Below are 7,981 nucleotides of genomic sequence, written 5' to 3'. Positions count from 1 at the left end.
CAGTCTTTTTATGTCTTAAGACATAATGGCCTTTTCCTGCTTCAGTTTTGCATTAAGGTTTGTCCTAGTTAATACAAATCTATACATTTATGCATGTTACCTATTTATGATAAGATGATAATTTAAAAATTTTGAAAGTCAAATGTTCATAGAATCATAGAATTGGCTGGGTTGGAAGGGACCTCAGAGATCATCAAGTCCAACCCTTGATCCACTACTGCTGCAGTTACTAGACCATGGCACTGAGTGCCACATCCAGTCTCTTTTTAAATATCTCCAGGGATGGAGAATCCACTACTTCCCTGGGCAGCCCATTCCAATGCTTGATCACCCTCTCGATAAAGAAATTCTAATATCCAACCTAAACCTCCCCTGGCACAACTTAAGACCATGCCCTCACTTGTCTTGGTGAGAGTTGCCTGAGAAAAGAGACCAACCCCCACCTCGCTACACCCTCCTTTCAGGGAGTTGTAGAGAGTGATAAGGTCTCCTTTGGGCCTCCTCTTCTCCAGGCTGAACAGCCCCAGCTCCCTCAGCCTTTCCTCATAGGATCTGTGCTCGAGTCCTTTCACCAGCCTAGTTGCCCTCCTTTGGACCCGCTCCAGGACCTCAATCTCCTTCCTGAACTGAGGGGCCCAGAAGTGGACACAGTACTCGAGGTGTGGCCTCACCAGTGCTGAGTACAGGAGCAGAATCACTTCCTTGGACCTGCTGGCCACGCTGTTCCTGATACAGGCCAGGATGCCATTGGCCTTCTTGGCTACCTGGGCACACTGTTTGCTCATGTTCAGCTTCCTGTCAATCCAAACTCCAAGGTCCCTCTCTGTCTGACTGCTCTCCAACCACTCTGTCCCCAGCCTGTAGCACTGCATGGCCATGTTGTGGCCATGTTCTGTCTCCCTAGCCAATCCCATTTCATTCTGCCCTGTATATTTCACTCAGCTGACATTTAGAAATTGATTATTTAAAAAATCTGCTCTTTCCAAGAGTGTTTCCTGATTTTAACTATTGTTGTTATTTCTGATTTCATTTCTGGTATTTTTGTTATTTTCAGATACTAAGGCACTCTTTAAATTTTTGTGTAAGAAATCATTCTTTCAAAACCATGCAAGATATCAAAAAGAAGGATTCTCTAAATGTTGTCTAAAATAGATAACTGCTTGTGTATGCAAACAGATCGCTAGAACTAGTAATAAAAATTGATATAGCCAAACCTGGTTAGTAAGAAACTCAAGGGAATAAAGAAGCAAAAACTAAAATACTTTCTGACACCTACTGCTGGCAATAAATGAGAAGGTTATGGCCTGACTTTTTTTTATTTCCAGCCTTCTTCTAAGCATTCTGCCCTGCTCGGCTCATGGGCAACTTTCCCTGTGAACACATAAACCGTGTCAGAAGTGAACGTGTCAGAGTGCTGCGTCTCACGGGCAGAGCTGATACTTACACAGAACTGCCAGGTCAAATCTCATCTTGAAGAGACTAGTGGGAAGCCCAAGCTCATGTTTTTAATAAAAAATTTTACATTCTGAAAACAACAGAAAATTATTTGGTCCTTGCCATCACCACTCTTGAATATGGTAAGTTCTACAATAAACCATAACTCGTGGTGATTTGTGTATTTATTAATTCATTTGTCTAGATGAGAGGTGCCCATGGCAGGGAGGGTGGAGTAGATGATCTCTAAGGTCCCTTCTAACCTAACCTATTCTATGATTCTGTGATTTTAGATTCAATAATCAGTATTTTAATGAGGTGTAAATAGCTAAATGTATTTTGTATGCACATGGACGAAGTTAATCTTATTTGCAGTTTAGGCCATCTGATTCAGTGACCTTTTGATCATCCGCAACAGTAACATCAAATATCCTTGATTTGGGACTCAAGAGCAAACTTTTGTCTGTAACTCAGCTTGCTTGCATAATTCTTTGTTCTTTGTCTCCCCTGTGATTCTCAGCCATACCCTTCTTGTCCTTTCTTTCCATAAATCCTTGAAACACCCTTTCTTTTCTGTGTACCTAAGACAATTTTCTTCTTTATTGTGCTAGCAAAGTCTCTTGTGATACAGTCACTTGCCAAAAGACTACACTTGGTCTATCTCAGCAAATCTCTTCTAGATAATACCCACAGAATATATTGTAATAATGCTCCATTTCACTTTTTTCTAGTCTCTGATTCTCTCCTTCGAAACCCAGTTTTTAAAGATATATGTAGATGATGGTTTTATGCATAATTATCTCCTTTGAAGTTGACACTTTGAAGAAATCAGTGAGCAATGGACATAATAAGGTGAGATAACCTGTTTCCTTTCAGTTGCTACCCCTACTCTGCAATCTAAAGTATGAGTGACAAAGTGGTGTCAGCTGGAATAGAAGAATCTCTTGGAGACTCCAGTCAGCACAGCACAACCTTGTCACATTGGAGGATGAAAATCAGTAACTTTTAACACTTTGCTTTTCCCTCTTCTTGGTAGAGAAGAAAATCTGAACCATTATTTTCACAGGTAGAGACAGAACTTTTGCTTCTGCTTTCAGAGCTGTTGCCAGCTTTACTTTAGTTGCAGTGCTAATAGTTTTGCCTGTCTTCAAGAATCCATGGGATCTGTCTGCTTTATGACACCTGGTCTGGTTTTGACAAATAAATTACCTGAGCAAAGCTACCTCTTTGCTTTCTTTGCGGCCAGAATATACTCCTCTGTGTGAGGTTCAAGTTGGAACACAAGGGGATTTGTGATCCTGGCTGTATTTTTAAAATTTCAGAACAGTAGGTAATTCATAGCAGTCCTGTTGACACTGAAACACTTCTGTTTTGATGGAAGATTGAATTCCATTCCGGAAGCTGTTTAAATAAAAATATAATTTTCTATTACATGGTACAGAAACCTGTGCAAATAAAATTAGTTTACAGGCCCTCCCTTTCAAAAAATTCAAGCTAGATTTATTGCAAAATCATAGCTTTTATTTTCAGCATGCCGTTTTTGTAGATGGCAGTTTTGTGCTTACTAGCCCTTAATGGATAGGTTTTTGCTCTGAATTTATTTAAGTATGATTTGGATGTAGGAAAATCTGTGGTATTCACAACAGCCCAGAACAATGAGTTTCATCACTTATTAAATGCTTTATGAAATAGTAACTTCTTTTGTAGTGGTTTGTCTCATCTTTTATTTGATACTCTATAGTTCTTGCATTCTGAGAGTGAGCAAATAGTTACTGCTTATTCCCTATTTTCCCTATTCATTGCTCATTTATAGATCTCTGTTTTCTCTTTCTTTCAGCTTCTATTTTCCAGATGCAGACTCCCTGTCTGCATTCAGTTAATTATTCATTATATGAAACCCATTCTTTATCCCTAACAGATTCCTCTGTGTCTGCTATAGTTGTATTATATATATTTTCATTATTAGGGAGAGGTACTGCACACATTATTCATAATAAGAGGGCATCATGGGTTTGTTCAATGATGTATTATTCTGTTCTTTCCTTGGTAATTCCTAACGTTCATTTTAACTTGTGGATCAATAACAAGCACTGAGGTCATGGTTTTATAGGACTGTCTGTTATGACTCCAACATTTTTTTCCCTGAATAGGACTAAGATATTCAGGACTAGTCATTATAAACACAAAGTCTGGGCTGTGTTTACCATATGCACCACTTCTACCTGCAAAGAATTCTATTTGACATGGGATCATTCAGACATCCACTATCATGATATTCCTTCAATACCTTTTTTTTGCAGCCAGTCTTTACCAACTCTCCTTTTTATATTTTTTTATAATTCATACTAGTTTGCCTACTGCATATATTATGTTGGTTTATAAACACCAACAGAATTTTTCTTTAAGACCTGATGTAAATTCTGGCTATTTCTATTCTTCTGGTACTAGAGCAGTTTTAAGCAAGAGACTGTAAATCGTAGTTAGCAGTTCAGCTGTTTCATTCCTGATGTCCTCTATAACATACCACCTGTTAGATGAGAATTTACTACTCTTGGCAAATTGCTACTGATTGAAGCCCCTCCTGGCAACTTGTCAGATGCCTCGGGCAGAGAGATGTAGTGGGACATCACTTACATGTGCAGAAAAGGGACAGGATTCTAGCACAGGAACCTCACTGAACTCCACTATGATGAAACCCAGATACAAAGTACTCATTTAATTATCCGCCGTAGCCTTGTTTTCTTTGAAAAATGTATTTTACACTTTCATTGCTTATTGGCCATACAGACACTGTCAGATTCTTATTCCTGATATGTTTGAAAAATGGGCTATTAATTGATTTGATGTCTTGCAGTCTTTTTTCCCAAGGACATACATTGCCTTATTTATTGTGTTTTACATGCAGTTTCAAAAGTTGCTTTTTCTCTGTTTTCCATTCTACTGTAAATTATACCCGTTGAAAGTTTTTTTTCCATACAAGTCCATTCCAGTCCTCCATACACTGGTGTGAATGTGTTCTCTGAAAATATTAACTTTGCTTAAATATCACACAACAGTAGGGTGTCATCAACATGGCAGTTAAATGAAGTCTTTCATTGTTGGCCTTTCCACCTTTGCAGCCTCTGTAACTTCATTCCACACACCACAGATGACATTGCCTCTTTGGTCAGGAAATCTATACCCTCTTTTGATGGGATTTTGACTCTTCGGACTTCTTTTTTAGTTTGGCCAAGTTCTGGACCAGTCTTAACCTGAGGATACAAAGTTTCAACCCAGAGGAAGAGCCATTGTAAATACCATGCTCTTATCACATCCATTCTCCATTCCCTTGATCTTTTCTTTAAACATTCTGCCAAAGCCTGTCTAATTTTAACTTCCAGTGATGTGGTATAATTTTAGTTTAAATTAAGACTATCTTTCCTGAAGACACTACGAAAGTTTCACCTGTACTCACTAAATGTCAGTTCTTCCTCCTTACACCATTTTCCCATAAAGGCATCATCTCTTTCAGGCAGTGTGTGTGACTCTGGAAAACTATTTTGGAAAATATTGTTGTGCTAGTTTAGGCCCTTTACCTAAAGTTAAATTTTTTAAAGCCTAAATTTTGACTTTGTAACATCCGGCATTTATTCTGTCTTAGCTCTCCACATGAAGGTTCAACCACTGGACTCTGGAACTCTCCAAGTTTTCTAAGAGCCCACCTGTACACCTTGTGTTATGTTTGCACAGTGACCAGACAAAAGCAACTCTCTGGTCTTTTTCAGCATTAGAAACCTGGGTATTACCTACCAAATGCTATCAGGTGGGATCCCCATCCCACTCTGCTTCATTTGGATTTGTTTGTCTTTTTGCTATCCGGACCTGTCTAACTTCTCCTACTTTGACTTAACTGTGCTCTTAAGGATGAAAAGAATGTCAGCTCCTCACCCTTAAACTGCCCTTTACTCACTGGCTCAGTCTGTGCTTCATCTGAACCATACAGATTTTCTGGCTCGTGCATTTACAGTTGTGGCAGTAACTTCTGTGCCAAAGGTAGCCAAACAAGTCTGTTTTCCTTGATTACACATTAGTGCTTCTGTCTAATTAAGGATGATTACTTTGCTGTCCTGTGTCTTTGTGCAAACTTCCTAAGGCAGTTTTGTACTGCAGGGTTTGGGACTGGTTTAGCCAACTGCTTGAAATGTGTCAATGTGTCTTGACGTCTGAGTGAAAACACCAAGTTGCTGGGCTCTAAGATGCTTTTGATGAAATATTGATTAACTCTGCTGAGCTGTATCTGCTGTTTCTCTAGGCTTGGGAAGAAGAATAGGGACTGGATCAATATTGCTACTGGGAGAACACAGATGAAAAATAGTGACACATCCTGAATTAAAGGGATAAATCAGCACTTCTGCCAGGGAACATGGTTAGTTAATAGGAGAGAAATCTATGTTACTGTAGAGCAGTGTTCTTTTAAAATATGAGTTTTTATTATTATTAACACCATTTTGTTTTCGTTTTTTGGGTTAGCCTGTTGGAGAAGTGAGTATCACTTCTGACAACTTGAAGTTGATTTATTCACATTGTGCAGCGTGTTTAAAGCATAGCTGAACATGCTAGATCCCTCTAATTAAACGCTGCTTTTGGCTAAAGTGGTACCTGGGTTTCACCAGCTCCTGACATCCCCACTAACAGCTTGTCTGTGAAAGGCAGAGCTCAACAGCAGCAGTTGCTTAGGGAGATCAATCAATATACAACTTGTCTGTCATCTCATCCTTTGGTTAATTTATTAAACATTTCCTCTAAGAGCTAGAAATGTTCCCCTTTATTTCCTGTTGTATGGCCTCTCTGCAAGCTTTCCTTGTTAGTACTGGAAATTTTAATATAGCCACTGGCCTTGCTCTACATCTGTTATTGAGGGCTTCTTTTGATATCAGTACTTCACTTCTGTCATCTTTTTTGCATCCAGGCTGCTTAGGGAAATGTGGGTTAATGATTTATTCTGTCCTCTCACTGTCTCTACTTCTCAGCCTTTTGCAGTTGGTTGCCATCATCACCTGACTCTCTGAAAATGCATCAAAATTTAGTTTTTGTGATAAATCATAGAAATGCCCTGTTGTTAGCAAAATTTAAAGGAGGTGAACACAGGTCACTACTCTTAATAGGGAGGAATTGTATGAATGCAGTTTAATAGCAGCAGCAACAATGTTAAAATGATTTGGCCGCTTGAGCAGTCAGGACGCAAATCTGCCTCAACAGCACAACGTGATGAAAGCCCCAGATCTCTCCCTGTGGTGCTTTGATCAAACTGTTGTACGTAAGACACAAGAAGGACCTTTGTATACCTGGTGGTGGAGGGTGTTAGGTGCTACACATCGAGGAAAATGTATTCAGACTCCAGTGAGTATTTAGCACTGAGTGCCATTTTGCAGTGTGTAAGTGCTATAAGGAAAGGCTGAATAGTTTGAGTTCACTTAGCCTAAAGATACCAATGAGAGCAAGGAGTAGCAGGAGGCATGAAAACAATCTTCCTGGCAGTATCTTGAGGAAGAAAAAGTGAAGTGCAAAGCAAGAAGAAATCTGCATAGTTTACAGTGAAAAAGATGTAAATCAGACACCAAAGGGTAGTGGGCAAAGGGTCATGATCAGTAAAGAGTAAATAAGGGTTTGCTGGAGTGGCTCCATATGTTCCTTTTTTGGTGGCTCATAAGAACATATACAAATGTCAGAGAAAATCTAGTGATCTTGCTTTGAGCAGAAGGACACACTGGATGAGCTCTTTCCTTCTTCTTTTAAAAATCCTATCTGTCCTTAAACTGCCCTATTCTCTGCTTCTGACTGACATGTCTTTTCTGCTAAATCAGCTGGTCATTAATGCTACCCCAGTTCCTTCTTGCAGGATGCTGTAACTGCAGTCATTGAAAACACCTGCATGGATCTGGGCAAGTAAATGAGCTGTTCACCTTCGAAAGCTTTTTAGCTAGGAACTGTACAAGTGTTTTAAGCTGATAAGCACAGCTCTGTGCAGTGAATAATGTTCCTGCTCAGGAAGCTATTGTGTCTTCAGAAAATGGTCCTTCCCTAAGCTCTCAGAAATGAATTGTTGCAGACTTCCCTTTGCATCTGTCTGGGGTGCAGCAGTGAGCTGTGGTTGTCTTTTCCTTACCCTGATCTGAAGGAGTTCCTAGTCTCAAATAAGGTAGCTCTGATTTCAAAAGTTCAGGACTGCAAGTAAACCTATGTAATTGCAGAGAAGACCTCACTTTCTTCCTGAAGTGTGTCCCACCATGCCACAACATTTTTACATGTGATGAGTCCTCCATGCAGTCAGTGTATTGTGGGTCTGTGGATCACTATGGTATTTAACATATGAGAAAAAAAACTACTTTTATTAATGATTTGTGATTCTCTGCTCTTGATTTCAGGTATGCCAGAATTCCCCATCTCTTAAACTGACATGGCATTTGCCTCAGACTTTCACACAGTTACACCTCAAATATTCAAAAGAATGAGTGTCCTGGTTTGGGCCAGGATAGAATTAATTTTCTGTCTTGTACTTTTACTTTCA

This window comes from Calypte anna, chromosome 2 (genome assembly GCF_003957555.1).
Source record: "Calypte anna isolate BGI_N300 chromosome 2, bCalAnn1_v1.p, whole genome shotgun sequence".
Lineage (NCBI taxonomy): Eukaryota > Metazoa > Chordata > Aves > Apodiformes > Trochilidae > Calypte > Calypte anna.
This window is presented reverse-complemented; position numbering follows the sequence as displayed.